Source organism: Protopterus annectens, chromosome 4.part1 (genome assembly GCF_019279795.1).
Source record: "Protopterus annectens isolate FY-2018-M chromosome 4.part1, PAN1.0, whole genome shotgun sequence".
Lineage (NCBI taxonomy): Eukaryota > Metazoa > Chordata > Ceratodontiformes > Protopteridae > Protopterus > Protopterus annectens.
The window spans coordinates 882,064,228-882,085,858 of NC_056734.1; positions in this window are offsets into that span (position 1 = coordinate 882,064,228).

Consider the following 21,631-nt stretch of genomic DNA (forward strand, 5'->3'; position numbering starts at 1 on the left):
CTTTGTTTTTCAGTAATTTGCACTCCTCTGTTTTCTACAGTTTCTCACAGGTTGTCTACAGATATATTTTCAGTGCCAACATATCAATGCTGTTGTTTTTACATTAAGCCATGATTTCTGGCTAACATTCCTGAGTTTGTTAAAATGGATGCGGCTACTCAAAACTGAAAGTCTGAATATGAAACCCTAAAAATGAGTGAGCATATCCATAGTTGAAGCTCTAAATATGGGACCCCCTGCAGGGTCCTGAGTGATACTTTTCCTAAAAGATTTGAGAATAAATAAATATACATTTTTATGTATGGAAATCTGTCCTATTCATGATAAAATATAAGACTTTAATAAGCTATGATTTTTTTTATTTACTTCAATTATTAGCTACAAGGGAAGAACTACCTTCAGTCTAAGTGAGACAGTATGTTTGTATCTAACATTATGGTTGTCTTTCTATATGGTAAGCACCAAGAACACGGCCGTACAACAAGGTGCACAGACAACCAAATACATGTAGAACACAAAAATAGTCCAGCACCTGGGAAGTTGAAAAGAATATTTGATTCTTTATTGTGGCATTTCCAAGAAGTAAAGCAAATCGGTTTTGGCTAAAAGACAGCCTTCTTCAGTGCTAAAACACACAATAAACATATAATTGAAAACATGTTCCTATTGGTTTATACCCGAATAACCAAGAAAGCTCATTAAGGCCAGGCTTGAACAAAGCCCCTAGCCTAACAATCCACCTGGATTCTTTTTTATTCAATATGGTATGCCACCCTGTTTTACATAATCTGTTGACTTTCACTTTATTTATAACAGTGAAATTAAACCTAGCAGTTGTATGGGTCAAAGTATGTTTGAATAGTGCACTGGAAATTCTCTTATTTCTAATATCACTAAGATATTCACTAATCTGAAACCTCAATGGACGTGAGGTTTGTCCCACATAAAAAGCTGAGCAAAAACAGGTCGCTAGATATATCACACAGTCACTGCTGCAGTTACCAAAGGAGCGAATTTCATATACCTTAAAGGTATTGCTACTGGTAAATTCTTTTGTATTTGAAACAAAGGTACAAGCAGAACAATGACCACAAGAGAAGCTACCCATCAATTTGTCCCCAAATAGTGTGAGCTGTTGTTTAGTGGCGGCCGAAGAATGTTTATAATGAGTAAAGTGGGAGTTTAGTGTAGGGCCTCTTCTATATGAAGACAAACAATGGGGTGATAATAATATGGATAGTTTCTTATTGGCCAGTAGTATATCCCAGTGATTGTCAATGAGTTGTCTGAATGTGCTGATGTTGCGTACAAAGGATATGACCAGGCGTATGGGTTAAGAAAAATTATTTTCCAAATGGTTGGGGGTATGTTGGTACTGCAAAAGTTTGGCTCTGGATTGTTCTGAGGCAAAACTACGGGCCTTGTTTATGTTGTAAGCCAGGTAGCCCCTATTAATGAATCTATTAGTTAGATCTTGTTGTTGCAAGCAAAATGCCTGCTCGGTGGAACAAATGCGTTTGATCCTCAGAAATTTGGACTTGGGAATGTTTTGGATGATGTGTTGAGGATAATGACTTGTAGCATGAAGCAGGGTATTGAATTGGGGAAAGTTACGAAAAACTTCTGTTCTCAACGTGTGGTCACTCTCTCAAATGACACTCACATTAAAATAGGTAATTCGATTGTAATTCCAATTCAAAGTGAAGTGAATCCCCCATTTGTTTCCATTTATAAATTGTACAAACTCTTGAACATAAGTTTCATCACCTCTCCTCACCATCCAGCAATCGTCCAAGTACTGTTGCCAAATGTCCATTTCTCCCAAGTATATGTTATGACTGGCATCATGAATCAGCTGTTCTTCAATGTACCCCATGAACAAATGAGCATAACTGGGGACAAAAGATGCCCCCATAGCAGTACCCTTGACTTGCCAATAGCATCTGCCATGGAAATAGAAAACATTTTTCGTTAGAAAATGTTCAGTTAAACAAATGAGTTGAGTATTGAACCCTGGAGTGTATATATCCACTTTTTCTAACCAGAAGCATATAGCTTCTAAGCCAGTCCAGTGCGGGATATTGGTATATAGGGTGATGACGTCCAGTGTGCACGTCATCCAACTAGGATCCAACTGTGTGTCAGTGATGATCTGAAGAAATTGGGTGGAGTCTTTAATTCTGGCTCTGACCATGGATAATAATGGTTGTAAATATTCCGTCAAAAATGCTAATAAGGGTTCAGATAAAGATCCCCTGCCAGATACAATTGGTCTGCCCGGTGGTTGGATTGAATGTTTGTGTATTTTGGCCAACAAATATAGATATTGGGGCTGCGGGTCAGGAACAATAGGTTGAGACATTGCTTTTTGATTGATAATACCTTCCTCCTGAGCCAGTTTCAAAAATTGATCAATCTCCTTTTTGAATTTGAACGTGGGATCCAGTAGCATGTGCATGTAAAATTGGGCATTGGATAATTGTGATTCAGCCTCAGCTAAATACATAGACCAGTCCATAACGACCACCCCCCCCCCCCTTTATCTGCTGGTAAAATTACCAGTCCATGATTATTACTGAGTTTGGTTAGGGCATGTTGTTCCTCTTTGGAAAGATTATTGTGAGTATTGGAATGTATATTTTTGTTAAAGTGTAACTCTTTAAGAACACATTCTTTAAATTCTGACACATGTTTGTCCATTGATGGCATGAAATTAGATTTCTGGAGGTGGAAACCAGTAGATCTTTGAGACTGATCACTCCATGAAAAGAACAATTTGAGGTTAAGAATTCTGCAGAATTCATTGACCTCATTCACAAAAGCATCATCATTGACAAAAAAGCCTGAGATAAAGTTTAGACCCTTATTAAGTAGCTTTATTTCAATATCAGATAATGCCTGACTAGAAATATTGTGCACATTGCTATCAACATTTAATGGGGTAGGATCATATCCAAACTTTGTTGAATGCTGCCTACTTCTTCAATGTTTACAGCCCCCCATGCCTCTTCCCCATAAAGGGTCAATACTGGGCCTTCTAAGAAAGAACTATTGACCAGTCCATTGTGCAAGTTACTCGTAATTGTGATGAGGTTAAATGCTATGAAGGGGAAGCCTTTTTTTACTAAACATTTAAATTCATTAGAAAAGGATTTATCTGTTTTAGAGCAGCAATTGAAAAAGAAGAAAACACAAAAGTTTAACAGTGATATTTCTGATTATGATAGAGGTAAACCTTTTGGCATACAAAAGAATGTCAGATTTCAGGATACAGATTACAATAAACCAGTGAGTAAAAGGAAATGACCCAGGTCTATATTAAAGAATAGGGGGAATGGACATGTAGGTACATCGGGAGACGAATCCTCATCTGCCACGGATGTGGAATTGACTTCCACCCAGGAGTCAGCTTTAGCGAAAAGAAGGTCCAGTAGTGACCTTTTTGGGGGAAGAGGCACAGGGGGGCCAAAAACATTGAAGCAGTAGGCAGCATTCAACAACTTTTGGATATGATCCTACCCCATTAAATGTTGATAACAATGTGCACAATATTTCTAGTCAGGCATTATCTGATATTGAAATACAACTACTTAATAAGGGTCTAAACTTTGTCCCAGGCTTTTTTGTCACTGAAGATGCTTTTTTGAATGATGTCAATGAATTCTGAAGAATTTTTAACCTCAAATTGTTCTTTTCAGGGAGTGATCAGTCTCAAAGATCTACTGGTTTCCACTTCCAGAAATCAAATGTCATGCCACCAAGAGGCAAACATGTGTCAATATTTAAAGAATGTGTTCTTAAAGAGTTACACTTTAACACAAATATACATCCCAATACTCACAATAATCTTACCAAAGAGGAACAACAAGCCCTAACCAAGCTCAGAAATAATCATGAACTGGTAATTTTACCAGCAAATAAAGGGAGGGTGGTGGTCGTCATCATGGACTGGTCTATTTATTCAGCTGAGGCTGAATCAAGATTATTCAATGCCCAATTTTACATGCACATGCTACTGGATCCCCATGTTCAAATTCAAGAAGGAGATTGATCAGTTTTTGAAACTGGCTCAGGTGGAAGGTATTATCAGTCAAAAAGCAATGTTGCAACTTATTGTTCCTGACCCACAACCCCAATATCTATATCTGTTGCCCAAAATACACAAACATCCAACCCTACCACCGGGAAGACCAATTGTATCTGGCAGGGGGTCTTTGACTGAACCCTTATCAGTTTTTTTGATGGAATGGTCAGAGCCAGAATGAAAAATACCACCCAATTTCTTCAGATAACAACTGACACACAGTTGGATCCCAGTTGGATGATGTGCACATTGAACGCCACCGCCCTATATACCAATATCCCCCAATGGGCTGGCTTAGAAGCTATACACTTCTGGTTAGAAAAAGCAGATATATATATATATATATATATATATATATATATATATATATATATATATATATATATATATATATATATACACTCCAGGGTTCAAAACTCCGCGGTGGTATGGCAGTAGCATTGTTACCTCACAGCAAGAGGTTCTCCCATTCGATTCTCGGCTTGGTTTGGGAGTGCCTTCTGTGTGGAGTCTGCATGTCCTCCCTGTGGTTGGGTAGCATTCGAAAGACATGCGTGCGTAAATGGGCATGCCCTTCGTTAAAGGTTGGGCGTCGAGCTGGCACCTCAGCATTTCATAAAAATCTACTGCCAATCATTAGCAGACCGGAGTTCTGCTGTGGCGACCCCTTACCGGGAAAAAGCCGAAAGACAAACAACAACAACATATAGACTCCAGGGTTCAGTACTCTACTCCTTTGTTTAACTAAACATGTTCTAACAAAAAATATTTTCTATTTCCATCGTAGATGCTATTGGCAAATCAGGGGTACTGCTATGGGGGCATCTTTTGTCCCCATTTATGCTCATTTGTTCATGGAGTACATCGAAGAACAGCTGATTTATGATGCCAGTCATAACATATAATTGGGAGAAATGGACATTTGACGACGGTACTCGGACTATTGTTGGATGGTGTGGAGAGGTGATGAAACTTATGTACAGGAGTTTGTACAATATATAAATGAAAACACGTGGGGGATTCACTTCACATTGAATTGGAATTACAATCAAATGTGAGTGTCATTCGAGAGAGTGACCACACATTGAGAACAGAAGTTTTTCGTAAATTACCCGAATTCAATACCCTGCTTCATGCTACAAGTCATCATCCCTGACACATCATCCAAAACATTCCCAACTCCTAGTTTCCGAGGATCAAATGTATTTGTTCCACTGAGCAGTCATTTTGCTTGCAACAACAGGATTTAACTAATAGATTCATTAATAGGGGCTTCCCAGCTTACAACATAAACAAGGCCCATACTTTTGCCTCAGAACAATCCAGAGCCAAACTTTTGCAGTACCAACATAACCTCAACCATTTGGAAAAGAATTATTCTCAACCCGTATGCCTGGTCACATTCTTTGGATGCAACATCAACACATTCAGACAAATTATTGACAATCACTGGGATATACTACTGGCCAATGAGAAACTATCCACATTATTATCACCCCACTGTTTGTTTTCATATAGAAGAGGCCCTACACTAAATTCCCACTTTACTCATTATAAATACTCTTCGGCCGCCACTACACAACAACAGCTCACACTATTTGGGGACAAATTGGTGGGTAGCTTCTCTTGTGGTCATTGTTCTGCTTGCACCTTTGTTTTAAAGACAAAATAATTTACCAGTAGCAATACCTTTAAGGTATATGAAATTCGCTCCTTTGGTAATTGCAGTAGTGACTGTATGATATATCTAGCGACCTGTTTTTACTCAGCTTTTTATGTGGGACAAACCTCACGATCATTGAGGTTTCGGATCAGTGAACACCTTAGTGATATTAGAAATAAGAGAATTTCCAGTGCACTATTCAAACATACTTTGACCCTTACAAATGCTAGGTTTGATTTCACTGTTATAGATAAAGTGAAGGGCAAGAGATTATGTAAAACAGGGTGGCATACCATATCCATAGGTTCATAGGTTCAAACTAGGCTATCTGCTCTAGGGCATTTATAAGCCTAGCCAGAGTGTGTTTGGCTTTCGCCACCCATTTTAAATTAATTTTGCTATGCCCTTTTTCGAGGTTAATATACTGTGCCTCTGTCTAACAGTGACAAAGAAGTGATACCCGGGCTAATTGAATAAAAAAGAATCCAGCTGGATTGTTAGGCTAGGGGCTTTGTTCAAGCCTGGCCTTAATGAGCTTATTTGATTGTTCGGATATGAATTAATAGGAACATTTTTTCAATTATGTGTTTATGTATTTAATAATCACTTTTTAATGTGTATTTTAGCACTGAAGAAGGCTGTCTTTTAGCTGAAACCAGTTTGCTTTTCTTCTTGGAAATGCCACAGTAAAGAATTGAATTTTCTTTTCAACTTCCCAGGTGCTGGACTATTTTTGTGTTCTACATGTCTTTCTATATAATAGAGGCAGAAAGAGCAGGTCTTTCAAAGCTAGAGAGTTAGCATATATTTGAATTGATTTTTATCTCTTCTACCAACAGTTTTAATACCTCCTATAGGATTCCTTGACAGCCCTGCCTGCAGTGGGAAATCATGGTTGAATTATCAGTCCTGTTTTCCTTAAATGTGGTCAAAGGCAGTCTTGTTATGGCACAAGCCACATATGGTACCTCTAAAAACAAACATAGAAAAACATTTTTTACTGGCAAAATCATTCAAATTATGATGAAAACAGCATATGCACATTTACTAAATATTGAAAAAGACTGGACTTATAGCCTGCAGAGAATAGTTAAGCATATGTTTTAAAAAAGGCAAAGAAATTCATACAAATCTGCAGTTGCACGTTATATATGCATTCCATGTTTTTATCATACATTTGGCAACACTCTGAAATTAAGAGAACATAACACACCATTCTTTTTATGATTATATACTGTTGCACATAAAGCAGCTGACAACATTGTATTTTCTCAAACTAATGGCTTTATTAACAGAAAACACTAGTGTGGGCAGATCTCGCCAAACAAAATAAAAGGTGTTTAGTTGTTTTTCGAATGGAAAATTCTTTCAAGTTCAAGCACAATACAAAGTCTTTTATAAGCTCCCCTCACTCACTCTACAGTTTGTTATTGCACACATTAAATAACTCAGCGGTGTTAGCTAAAAGAAAATAATAAAAAAAAGAAACACACCAAAATAGTCTTTATTGCCAGGTCAGGCATAAAGATCATCAGGGCCTTTCCTCTGGTTAGCTGATCCTACTGATTTGTTACCTCCAAGGATGATACTCAAGTCGCAACTCACAAATGTCCCTCAATATATTTGTGACCTCATTCATTGTTTTACTTATAACTTCTCCAAACCTCTGTGTTCATACTTCTGTCTATGGATTCTTCACTTTGACTTGTTCTTTTTCTGCAGTTCTTAAATTTCCTGAAATTTCATCTGATGGCTGTTTTGTATGGGCCAGGCATTTTCATCTTAAAGGTGAATAGTCATTGCAGTTTATGCAAATGTAACAATACCCATTTCAGCACTGCTGCAGACATTTTAATGTATTTATTTCAGGTTGTACTTCAAAAAGAAATGACACATTTATACTAGTTTTACACAGGAAACATATATATAATTATATTATATATATATATATATATATATATATATATATATATATATATATATATATAAATATATATATATGAAAAGAATTTATAATTAAATATATATATATATATATATATATATATATATATATATATATATATATATATATATATATATATATATATATATATATATATATATATATATATATATATATATATATATATATATATATATATATGTATAGGGGACAAATTTGTGTTGGGTTGCATGGCTAGGCTTGTAAAGACCAAAGACCCTGGTGGTCATTAGTATAAACCTATGAACCTATGAACATATCTTTATGTATATATAAATATGTGTTAGTTACATATATGGAGTTAAAGATAAGTAATATCAGATGTTTTCTTTTTTCATTCTTTCTTTTTTTTTTGTGGTGCTTTAATGTTAATAAAACACATTCACAAATTATGTACTATAAACTTTTATGATTGCAAGACAGAAAATATTACATATCACAAAGAAATAAATATAAAGCCCATGATATTCAACATTAATAGCAACATTAATTGTAGTAATAAAGTTAATAGTCACCTATAAAGATTTCCAGATGCTCACTAACGCTAATGTTTTCAGTTTTTTGAAAGTTTTGCTTGGGACTGTAGCTCCATAGAACTGTTTTATAAACAATTTCCTATTAATGTGTGATAAAGAAGGTGTAAAGTGCTGGTGCTTTTCCATTTGAAATGTGAGTTATATACAAGCAATTACTGTTATCTTTTTTCCTTCGGGAAAAGGTGCATTAATCATGTGTAGAATCTGTCGAGAATAGATGGACGTGAACCAACCTGGGTATTATAATATGGGAAATCTGAAACTGGTTCCATGAGAATAATAATGTTACTGGGGTTTTAGTGCCTGCTTGATTTTGGAAAGGTACTGCTAAAATTGAGAGGAAGAGATTTGCAGTTTGCTGAACTAGAAAATTGCCTTTCAACGTCTGGATGCCATTTAGCATCATTGATGAAATTTCAGTTTTAGTGTGACTTTCTGACATTGTTCTAAATTTTTAACAGGAACAAGATTTTTTTTTTCTTGCTGTTTAACTATGGGATAAGGTTTCTGACTTTATTGATTTTCATCACTAGGCATGCTCATTAGTATTTGAATAAGCAAGTGATTTTACACATGTATGATTAGCTACAACAACAGCCAGATACTCACTCCTGTTTAAAGTAACACATACTTTCAGTTAAAGCATCACATGCAGGTTTAAATACATACACAACAGTAAAGAATTGTAGTTGCTATTTCAAATTACCATTCATATAAGTACATTTAGATGGCCGGTAGGTATCTGATCTTTGTTTCCTTTAAAAATTTATACAAAGCAAGTGACTATGAAGGACCATACTTAACCATTTTCCCTGACAATAATTCATTGTTCAATAAACATGCCCTGAAAATCTGTCAGCAGTACAGCAAGAAACAGACTAATGTGAGCTTTTCTCTCTTGTTTGTTGTTGTTTAGTCTTTTCTTACAAGAGGAGATCCACAATTCAAAAGTGGGTATTTTAATGAACAACATACAAACTGTGATCATATAAATTTGCTTAACTGAAGTAATAGTGCAGTAGTGGAAATTGTTGAATTCAGTGTAATATCTACATGACACAGCCTATTTGTTGATTATTTGCAAAATCCTGTATGGTGCATTATTAGTAAGTATATGTAAGAAAAAAGCTAAATAATGTGGAAACCAGATGAGGCACCATCTCCTTTATACAGCATCTATGTCTGCCTGTCTATCTCTCTCTCTCTCTTTCTCTGTCTAGCAATTTATAGCAACTAATCAGGGATTTGATATTTCAGAATGACATTTTCTGCACTGTTTGTTTCGGGTACACATTTTGGCATGATCAGTTTCTAAATTCTGCAGTTTATGATATGCTTTTAATACAAAAAATTTACATTAGATATTTTTTGTTAATTGCAGAAAAGCCTCTATTTTTCCTCCATCTCTTCCTTCTCCCTTACCTTTCTCTCACTTCCTTGCCCTCACAAATGCTTTCAATTACCCCTCTTCCATTTTATAACATGGTAGCCCATTCCATAGGTGCACAACCTTTTCTATGAAAGAATACACTTTCAAAGAACCAACAATTTAATTAGCTAAGTTCCATTCTATTCAATTAGGTCCGCAACGTTCTCTGTGAAAACATACTTATAGAGAACCAATGAGTACTTAACACATATAATTACATTATGTTCTCTATTTATCTTTTTTATTGTATGCTTAGGCTGCAATACCATTTCCTCTGTTCTGCAGTGGGCTCTAATAACTGCATAAGTTGTCTATTAAATAGGGTTTGACATGGAATAAACCCACACTCCAAGGTGAAGTAGTAACTGCATTACCAGCCTTCTCTCTACACAAAGAAAATATAAGATCATTTTTTTTAAACTGGAAGAACATGTTACTACAATAAAAACAGGAAGATCATAAAACTAAACAGGGATGAATTAGACTATGCTAATAAGAGGGCATACCCATATCCCAACAAAGGAAACCCTGTTTCTGATTATGCTGTGTATAATCCTGATTACAAAAATAAGAACAAGAAAAATAACTTTAATTTGAATCAACCTGGCAGTGCACTTTCCAAGAGGTCCTATTGGGATAACTCAAATAAAAATTATGTTACAAATTATTTGAAAGAACATAATCCACCATATTCATGATTTTTTGCATTCCTACCTTTGTGGAAGTCACTTAGGTTAGTGAATAGGAGCACAGATCCTCAAGGGAAGAACTTCTATGGAACCAATGACTGCAATAATCAACCGGCTCATCAATAGAGTCAATGACTGCAATAATCAACAGGCTTGTCAATTGATCCAATGATTGCAATAATCAATAGGCTCATCGATTGATCCAATGACTGCAATAATCAACAGGCTCATCAGTTGATCCAATGACTGCAATAATCAACAGGCTCATCAGTTGATCCAATGACTGCAATAATCAACAGGCTCATCAACAGATCCAATGTCTGCAACAATCAACAGACTCATCAACAGATAACCCTTTGCTTTTGGCATTGCTTCCCACTAATATGGATTCTTTTATACTGGTTAACCTTTATAGTTTGAATGGAGAGAGCATTGATAAAATGTTGAATTCTTGTAAGAATCTAATGGGTTCAGGATATTTGACTTTACTGTTAATTATACTGGGATAAACTTAACAGATGTCCACTATCCTCTTTCTATGAATTGTTTTTGGTTTGGGCCACCAAAATGGCCTGACATAGTGGAAACTATTGTTGAACTTCCATTTCTCAGGAAATTGCAACTGGCAAAAATGTTTCATTATACAGAAACAATAGTTTTGGACAAATTAAACCATAACAAAGAGTTAAATTGCCTATTGCACATGGATTGCATGTTTTTTCAAATAATCCTGAGCATGATATTATGGGGGGGCTTAAAGCTGAAACTTATAGCAAAATTATTTAATCTTACTTAGGAAGAGATGAAAGTACTAGCCACGCTCACTTATGTTATGTCCTTAAGGCTTACGAAACCCTATAAAGGAGGAGGGATTGATATTTATTTCCCCACATTATTTTGCCAAAATGTTTATTTCTTTGCTTAATGATATATTTTATTCATCAATCACAAGGCATGAGTTAAACTTAGCTTAATTAAAACATGAGCTAAACTAACCATAATTAAGAAAAATCTTTTCATAGGAAATATTATTGGAACAGTGAATTAAATGCATATTATATAAATTTTTATTGGTGCAGAATCAGGTTCAGGCATCTAGGCAGCAAGACATTTCCCTGTGGTACATTTGGTTGGGGACATATAGATAGCATGACAGTCAGCTGCAGAAAAATATATCTGTTGTGAATTCTTTGTGGGCAAAGAGAAGCACACACTGCCATGCCCACAGCTTTAATTAATAAATGTATGGAGGGAGAAGAAGTAATGAGTGTTATGCAAAGTGTAGAGTACATGATTATATAAGTACAACATGTAGAAATGTGCTACAGCATGGAAGAAATCCTGCATGCTACTATAGTTACATGTATGCTCCAGTATGCATTTGAGATAATGTTGCCTAGACACTGTGAAGGGGGTAGTGGTCCATGCACACCAATTATAAAGGCAATGCCCATTGTGCACTACATTTTTACTGCCACTGACATGCCCACTGACCAGCATGCTGCTAATGCTTGTCATATTGCCTGCTGTCTTGTGTTGCTTTGGGGGCCATGGATATTGTTTTCTCCCTGTGCGTTTAGTTACCGAAGTTGTGAGCATGGCACTGCATTCTCCTCTTTCCCCATGTGGAATTCACCACAGCCATATTTCTCTGCAGCTGAATGTCAATTCAGCCATTTGTCTTCAACCAAATGTACCACAGGGAAATGTCTCACTGCCTAGGCATCTGAACCCTGCAAAATCATATAATTCCTTACATTTGCGTATACCAAAGGTTCATAAGAATTATTTGGATCCCCTATTACATACCACCATTGCAAACATTAGTAGTAAAGTTGATCCTTTTGCACAATTTATTCTATCAAGCTCAAGAGTATATTAGGTTTGTTTCCAACAATATTGGAGAATTTGTGATAATTTTTTAGATATTTTCAATAAAATGATACATGGAGACATTTTTTGGAGATATTTCAGATTTGTTCACTGTTATCTAAGTTTATTCCAACTATTGATGTTAATTTGGTATGTGAATTCATGGATATCATTTTAAATGGGATCATTTCTATGTCAGAAAATGAATTTTTTCAACAAAGTTCTGGAGTCATTATCGAGGAATCTTCAGTATCTACTTTTGCCATTCTCTGTTAGGAGAAGCATTTTATTAACTTCAATTTTTAAATATGTTCCCATTCACTTATAATACCTTGATGTTAATTTTGGTTTGTGACTAGATGTGGACTGCATACCAGATGCAGTATTTTTTTTCTGTGTGCCTCTTTTTTATGTATAGCCTTGTTGGTATGGAACAGTGGAATTAACAGCCTTGATCCTAGATGGACATTGCAAGCCCTTGCAATACAAGGTACTCATTTAAAACGTAGTGACTCACTACAGTAATGAAACATGGAGACAGATTGGCTGAAAGATTGGACTTGTATACACAAACTCTGAGATGCCATTTCTCAAAATATTCCCTTTTCTCTGAGGTATAGTGATCTCAGAGTTGGTATGCATAAGTTCAAGGGGTGTGGGGGAACTTTCATTAGAGAGCAGCAATACTACTATCATACCAGGCCAGAAATTATGCTGTATTCATCCCTGACAGTTCGATACCTGTATCCGCAATCTTTAAGAAAATGTCAGGTAAGTATCTGTACTAAGAACTTATGCCCCTCAAAACAAGCACAGAAGTACAACTCAACAAGAGCATGATGCCATGACAATAGTATTTTTGCAAAGGTTGCAGTTAATGATATATGTGTAAGTCATACAACACTAAAATAGTAATGAGCAACACTCTGAATATGAGTTCTGTAGTGTCTTTGCCACCTAGCTTAAGAATCTTGCAGGATAGTATGCTCAGCATGCATTCAATATACCTGTAAAGGTAATTTTGGCCAACACATTTAAAAGTTCTTTCAACCTGAATTCCTTATAGGCATCAGGGTAAACACCTGTCAGAAGCAAATGTTGTACAAAGGGAAAACATTTACAGAAATAGCACTTAACTTATATAAGCAGAAATCATTAGCCAGAAAGAAAGATTTTATCAAAATCACTTTTAGCAGGAGTGCTTTCTTCAAAGGCACAGTTAGGTTCTTTGTAATGGGTAATGGCTTCAAATTTCTTAAGACCTAATGCCTGATGCATGTGTTTTCTTCTGTTTAGGATCTGCAAATATGTAACACTCATCTGTTATGTGATTCCCTGACAGCTTCAATGTGACAACTACTATGGCTCACCTTGTTCAGGAAGTTCTGGGTAGAGTGTAATTGAACAGACTTAATTGTTCATATTCCTGGAGGGTGGAATGCACGTTTCTTTCTTTTTTTTTGTCCAGAAAAGACATTATAGTGCATGTGCATGCATTAAACTCTGATGATGTTAGGATTGGTGTAAGTCAATAAATCAAACTGCTTTTCTGTATTACACCTATCCCATCTGAGTTTCATATTTTTTTAAAATCAAGTATTTCACACTGATATCTATGTGTATGTCTCATACTTCCTTCTACATTGTGTTCTGCGTCTGTAACTTTGACATCAGCTCCATTTCTGTGTATTTTTGCTGCCCAAATACTGCCTCTGCCCTCCACCCTTGCCATCCTTATATATGTTTGCATATTTGTAGCCTTAAGATATAAAAACAGATCAGCGCCTTAGCATTACCATATGCCTATGTGGTTTTGTACTGACTGACCTAGATGCCTGTGCACAGTCATTGTTTACAACAGTTGCTTAATGTGATTATAATCTGGTCTAACACAATCTTCCTACAGGCCTCTACTGTGACCATGGCTCAGTTTTTCATACACTGACCTGACCACGTATGTTGTTAATAAGCTCCAGTGCTCATTGCAGACACATAGCAAATAGTGTTCGCTTGGCCACAATTATGACTGTGATTTTCTGAATCTTGGGTCTTATGTATATATTTTATGTATATATATATATATATATATATATATATATATATATATATATATATATATGTGTGTGTGTATATTTATATATATATATATATATATATATATATATATATATATATATATATATATATTTATATATACATATATAAAATACAAATATAAATATGGGTTGCAATATATATATATATATACATATATATATATATATATATATATATATATATATATATATATATATATATATATATACTGCAACATATATATTGCGAACAGTTGGTTAAATTACCGACTACATTGACGTCTGTTGGGTTGATACCATTTGGTCAATGCAGACAGATGGCGGAAAGGTGTACAAGATGGACAATCCCCAGGTAAGGAAATATTCCCTTTCCCTGGGGATTGTGCAATCTCAGTGTTAGTGTATATATATATTATATTATATATATATATTTATATATATATATATATATATATATATATATATATATATATATATATATATATATATATACCCTTATGGATATACTTAAAAACATCTAAAACTCATAACATCTAAATTCAAAACATCGAAACCACAACATCGAAAATTCATAACATCGAAAATGTATAATATGGAATGGTATATCATGAAACCTGTAAATGTTATAGATTAATCTGTTTTTCTTCTGGTATCAACATGAAATGTAGTTTTTATTTATATAATGTAGGAATTTGTACTACTTATATAATGTTTATTTAGCCACCCTGCATGTGTTTTTGAGACCATACAGGTAAGTGATATAGACATTCTTTATGGTGATAGTCATACAGTGGGTTTAGGGAAATTAACTTTTTCCCACTGTAGTGCAATCTCGGAGTTGGTATATTTAATTTTAAAGGCCCCCCCCCCTGCAGAAACATAGTAAAAAGTGTGTTTGTTAGTTTAGTGTTGTCATAGATGGAGGGGGATGTTATTTTCATGCAATTTGTAGTGTTCGATGCTGTGATGCAAAGTTTCGATATTATGAGATTCAATGCTATGGGTTTTAGATGTTGTGGTCACGATGTTTTGAATTTAGATATGAGTTTTAGATGTTTTGAAGTGTAACTATATATATATGTGTGTGTGTGTGTGTGTGTGTGTGTGTGTGTGTGTGTGTGTGTGTGTGTGTGTGTGTGTGATTGTGTGTGAGTGTGTGTGTGCATGTATGTAAAATTAGCAAGGAGGTTTGGGGGAGTAGTATGCGGCTTGTCCCCTTGCAAAAACACTTGTGTTTGGTTTAATCCACTCTAGGCAAATCCCTGATATTTCTTGAGTCGATGTTTCAATGTTGATATCCTTGAAGTCAGTGTCATTTGATCAGATGCCTTACAACTATATATATATATATATATATATATATATATATATATATATATATATATATATATATATATATATATATATATATATATATAGAGCTATGTCTATATCTATATATCTATATCGATATCTATATATGTGTATGTATATAGATATAGATCCTTATCAGAAGCTCCAGTTTTCAGAAATTTGAAATTGATATGGTTGAGACCATATGATCAATTTTCTGAAAATAGTAAAAATCAAAATTGTTTCTACATTTTTGCTTGGGTGCAAGCCACCCCCGCAAACCCCTACACCCCCTGCATATTATATATACCAACTCCAAGGTCACACTACAGTGGGGAAAAAGGTACATTTTCTGATCCTCAGTGTACCATGATCTATATTCAAACGCTTTGATTTTTCATAAAATTGTTCATATGGTCTTGAACATATCAGTCTTGAGTTTCAGAAAACTCAAACTTCTGATAGGGACCTATATATATATATATATATATATATATATATATATATATATATATATATATATACATGGATGTGCGGTCCATTGACTTTCTCAGCTACTGTCTGCTTGTCGCAGTTAGTTAGGGTTAATCCATGCTGTAGCATGCTATATTTCTGTAATTTTTCAGCTTTACATAGGTTAATGAATAAACTCCCTGTTATGAAAAACAACTGCTACCTTGGGCAAAGCTCCTATAAAGCTGCAAAGCTGTAGCAAACTGCTTATGTAGGTAGTTTTCACTAACATGCACTCAAAATGAAAGCCATTTATACCGCTGCAAGTTACCATTTATGGCTGCTTAAATGACTGACAGCAATGAAATCACATCTGACTGGCAACTCAGTTTCACTGCTAATCACTCCTCACCGCCCCTAACTGCTTGAGCCAGAACAAATGTACCTATCACTTCACACTAGTTATGATGTTGACTGACTGCATTTATGAGTTTATCTATGTTAATAAGGGTTAGGGATACTGCTTTCTCATAATGTATGGTCTCCACAAATCTTAAAACCAGTGCTGTCTTTTGCATAGTACTCTAACTAATTTTGAGATATATTTTAAAGAACAGGTAAAAGAAATCAGAAATTTGACACGGTCAACAACCAAACAACTTTTTATAGGGGGATTGTCTCTGTCTGCTCTCTTGCTGTTGGTCAGAAAGAGCAAGTTGCTGGTAGGTTGCTTTCTAGTCAGAAGGATTCCAGGATTCCCTTGACTGGTTGCCTGAAATTAAGAAAACTTGCATCCAGGGGTGTTTTCAGTAACTCTAAAGGTTAGTTATCTTCTCCTTTTGCTCTCTGCTAGGCTAATGATTTCATTCCAGCTATTTATCACTGATCACCATCTCTTGCTGTCCTCACCCACCTTATTCATCTGTACCTAACCCCACAGCCAAATAATTGTAAAGTTAGCAGAAGTTCTGAAATGGTAAATATACTTTACACTCTTTTCAGAAGCTGCATTGATGAACATAGACTAAACACCCCAGATTCCACTATTTGCAATACATGTGAGAGAAAAGGATTTATTCTGCATATCCTGTATGTCTCTATAAGGGAAATGTTGATCAATATACTCTCACTGTTACACATCTCCATATATAACCTTCAGTTTACACATACACATACAGACGCACACACAAATGCACACATTGTAATCATATGCTAATGTAATTGTCAGAGGAAACGTACCACAAATCAGTTTTGAAAGAAATCAAAGAGTGGATGCATAAAACTTTGCAATACAACTTTACAACTTGTTTAAGGTTAAATATGAATAATTACTGAAACAGAGTTATGACATGGTGCTGGGCAACTATATTAATATTTATAAATTCATGTCATTCTTTGTAAAGTAAAAAAAATATTTTCTAATTCCATCACTGTTAATATATTACCACATAAGTCCTTGAAAAATAAATGTCATTCAAGTATGGTTTGACTGTAATAAAAATTTCTAACTTGTTAAAACTAATAATGCATTCTGTGTAATATAACAGTGATGATATTTTTGAAATAACTAAGTCAAGAATGTGACCTTGTCTTGCTTGTAATAAACTATCAGTGTGTTATGAAAATTGCCTGTCATTACATCTGAGCACTGATGACAGACACTTTCTGATACGTGTACATTCTAAATTTCTCCTAATTAAAATCAAAGCATAACACCAGTTTATTTCAAAAGACTTTCTCAAAAAATAGCACATTGTCACCATATTGCATATCATGCAAGCAATCTGTCATTCAGTTTTTCAGCTGACCTCTACAGCCAAAAATGCCTCTTGAAAAAATATATAAGAAATTATCAGTATGCTTAGCATCATTATTTGCACTGAGCTTTTGCAGATAAATGAAAAAAAAACACAGACCTATTCAAAGATGAAATGCTGACAAGAAAAACATTAGCTAAGGTGTTATGTAAACAAACTTCCAATGGAATTAGTGGGACTGGAATAAAATTTGCTTATTTGAACATATGTAGCAAACATAGCTAGATGTCTGGCTGCTGTAATGCAAGATTACCCCCTCCCCATGTTAGTGAAATGATACTGCAGAATTTCACTAAAACAGTTTATTTCAATACTGGTGGTGCTATTATAGCTGCTAAGATGAGCAACAATACAATAAATGCATGTTAGGTTTATAAAGCTGATATTTTATAATATTGATTTAATGAGTGGGCAATCCATAAGAATCCATTTGGTTAGAAAATGACTAGATCAAGAAATATAAAACTTATACTATTGTGCATAAAATTTCTTTGCTGATGTAATACAAATTATGACATTTAAGTGATTGCTGTAAGTTGCTGTGGTTTATTAGATATGCTGAAAGTTGACTGGATACTCTAATTTGGTGAAAAATGTAAGTGTGTGTGTGCAAGTGCGTGGTGTGGAAAAACTACCACGGCAGGGTTTGCCACCTTGTGGTGTAAACCTTGGCTCCAGATGACTGGCACTATTGAAGTGACACCCTGACCCCATGTGCAAAATGGTTAAAAGGGCCTATGGATAGATGGGTGGGATAATTGGTGTTATTTTACAAAATATTATTCTGAGACGCTTTAGTCACTTACATTTCACTGAAAGCTATGCACCTGGAACCTTTCAATATTAAAATGTAAACCCATAAATAGTATACTCCTTGTAGTATACTATACCCCACAAATCCACTCTTAACTTTATTATTCCAATTTCAAGACTACAAAGCCACTAAAAACCCATTCTGGTTAAAAAATGTTACAATGAATCTGAGCACTGACATATTTAAAAAGATTAACTCCAACAACATACATACATTCTTTGAAATCTAGAATGAATGTTATAGTTAATATTCCAGCCCCCTGCCAAAAAAAAATACCTAATACTAATAATCACCAAATAAAATGATTGATAACTTGCTAATGTGACAAACAGCTTTTCAATAAATATGGTCACTGACTTGCATGTTCAACAAGTAGCAGTTTAGCACATTGTAGTCAATGAATGGCTATCTATATTACCTAGCTCAATGGAGCTTACTCTATAGGTAATTAACCACACAAAAAAAAGTGTGGGCACAGGTGTTACTTTGTACTTGATACAGTAACATAGTATGTTGCATATATATATATATATATATATATATATATATATATATATATATATACATATATACACACACATAAATATATACACATGCATATGTTTTTCTTCTTAAGAAATAAACTATGGAGAACGTACATAGTGCATGCAATTTAAAAGCAGAAAATACTTTAAATAAAATCTATGCTGCAATGATTCTTCAGCTGTATGTCTATTTGTATGTATTTGCGAACTGATTACGGACTACACATACATTCCATTCTTTACTACTTACCTATAGCATCATTCTTGTTCTTGGGACAAGTGAGTGACTTGCAGTGTCTCATTTTGCTACTAGTCTACTCTTCATGTGAATAAGATTAGACTCACACTTTGTTTCTTAAGTCATTTATATCATTATTTGTGGTGTATACAATCCAGGAGGTTCATGTGCTAGTTTTCCTTAATGGGTTCTTCTGTTTTATTGTAGTCACCACCACAATTTGTATATTTGTTTTGTTATTCTGTACATCCTCTAGGTTATGAGTGCCCCTGCTAATCTGTCACCTGGATACAAATTTCCTTGTTTTTATAATTAAAGCATTCAACAAGTGTTTCCCACATCTGCTAAAATATGTTTGGAAAATCAAGTGAAGGATCATGTGGGAAAGAATGATTGTTTCAAAAATGTCCCTGAATGTGAGGGCTGCCTGGGTTAACATGGGTGGGGCAACAGCAATAAAGAAGGGGAGGCCATTCTAGATTTCTGTCTGGCAAATGGCTTGATAATAGCCAACATATAGTTCAGAAAGAAAGACGGACACAAGATCACATACATGAATGGTCAACATGCAACTTGGGTAGACTTTCCTAGTAAGGAAAAAGGAATAGGGTAGGATCAGCAATTGCTATGTCATTCCAGATGAAACAGTTGGCCCTCAGCATAAACCACTGGTTACCGCAATCAGCTGCAACCAGGGATTAGAGAAGGTACAAAGGTGAACAGTGATCTGGTTGAAAACCTAGAAGTTTACTGGATATAAAGTATAGCAGTTCAAGGAATTACTAAGGGCTGTAGTACCTAAAGAAGAGGAAAAAGTTGGAGTTGAAGAAGAATGACAGCACCTCAAAAGAGCATGAGGACAACAGAACAGATATGTAGCTGATCCAGATATGGAAATAAGGCACATAAGGAAAGCTAGTAGTGGAATGCAGAAGTCTACTAAGTCATCAAATGAAAGAAGAAGTTCAGGAAAAAGTGGGAGATACAAAAGACAGACCAGGATAAGAAGGAATGATTGACTAGAAATAGGCTAAGAATAGGGTTGCAATAGCAAAGAACAAAGCATCAGAGGAACTCTATCAGCTCCTGGAAAATCAATTAGTAGACACTACATCAGATTGCAACACAAAGACAGAAAGATATAAAAGATAGTCAGACACCTTTTCTAAGGGTTTCCAGCAACAACCTGGATCCAGTTCAAAGGGCATCAAAAGCTAATGGAAGGAGAACTTCCAGCAGCTTCTGAATGAAGAAAACCCTGCAAAGCGATATTGACATAGACTCAGCCTATGATGAGACAAGAGGAAGAGACCCCGTAAAAGATGTAGGAAGAGCACTAAGGAAAATGAAGTCAGAGGAAAGCATTAGGCTCAGATGAGGTCATAGCAGATATGATAAAGATGTTGGGTAAGATAGGGAAGAAATGGGTCATGAGGGGAATAATCATACTAGTGTGAGTGTACAGGAACAAAGGAGACATTAACAACTGTGGGAAATACTGAGGTATGAAACCTGTCACATTGCATGAACGTTCTGGAGAGGGTGATTGACAAACAAATATTCAGAGTGGTAGAAAGCAAGCTAGGAGATGAATCAATAGGATTCAGATCAGGACACACCACAACATTGGGACAGATACTTGAGAAGAAGCAAGGAATGAGGAGAGTCCAGCTGGGTACAACTAGACTTAGAGAAAGCATATGACAAGGTCCCAAGAAATCTGATCTGGGCAGTCCTGACATGGTTCAAAGACCCAAAAACATTGGTAGAATTAGTACAAGCTATGTTCAAGGACCCAATGACCCAAGTACAGACAGTGTTCAGTCTCACAGATGGGTGTGGGTGTATATCAGCATTCAAATCTGAGGGCACTCCTGGTCATATGGGGGCTGGACTACATTAGCAGACAGATCATAGGGTGCAGATCAAGAAAGGTGCTATATGCAGATGATGTGGCATTACAGGCATACTCTGAATAGGTACTTTAATCAAGGACAGAAGAATGGAATGCAAAACTGAAGGCACGTGGGATTAAAATGAGTACAGATAAGGCAGTTGTACTATCAGCAAATGGGGAAATCAGAAGAAGCTGAGAATTGAGATAGAAAGGAAGACATTGTA